We start from the raw sequence: 893 nt of genomic DNA on the forward strand, positions 1-893 counted from the left end.
TAACCAACACATTTCGTATAAGAAAGTTTTAATGTGTTTGTTTTAATTTCAATCTAGTTCAACGTTAAGAAATTCTCTCTATCTGAAAAAAAAATTATACTTTTTTTATATATTCATGATAATGGATGAACTTCCCGATGAACTTCGTATGAGAAAAGAAACTTTTAATGTGTTTATGTTTTAATTTGATCTAGTTTATCGTTAAGAAATTCTCTTTATTTGAAAAAAAATATTTTTTTAGATAAAGAGAATTTATCAACAAGAAACTAGATTAAAATTAGAACATAAACATTAAACACATTAAAACTTTCTTATACGAAATGCGTTGTTTACCACGGGATTTTCATTCATTATCACGAATATATAAAAAAGTATAATTTTTTTTTCTTCAGATAAAGAGAATTTATTAACGAAAAACAACATAAAAATTAGTGCATAATCAAATAAAAACTTTCTTATACGAGATGCGTTGTTTACCGCAAAACAGTGGAAGGAAATTCAGAGACGAGACCCCGTAAGAAGGAGAAACAATAGGTAGGTCGCAGGCCTTCCGTGACCTCGAGACATCCGGTGATACCAAGGTCATCTCTAAAAACCTCTCCGAGGGAAGATGGACTGGATGCTGCATCGTACGGATGTAGGGATCAGAGCATCCTTCAACCGTAGAAGGACTTCTGCTGCTAGATCTTAAGAAACTTGGGATAAATGATGCTATAGAATAGGGGACTATAGTGATAGAAATTTTGAAAAATATGTATACCAGTATTTAACGTATTACTATAGTTTTACAGTACTTGCTAATATTAACTGTTTTCTTTAAACATGAATGAATAATATGTAAATGCACAAATATTATTGTTATTATTACTAGCCAAGCTACAACCCTAGTCAAA

Source organism: Palaemon carinicauda, chromosome 14, assembly GCF_036898095.1.
Source record: "Palaemon carinicauda isolate YSFRI2023 chromosome 14, ASM3689809v2, whole genome shotgun sequence".
Lineage (NCBI taxonomy): Eukaryota > Metazoa > Arthropoda > Malacostraca > Decapoda > Palaemonidae > Palaemon > Palaemon carinicauda.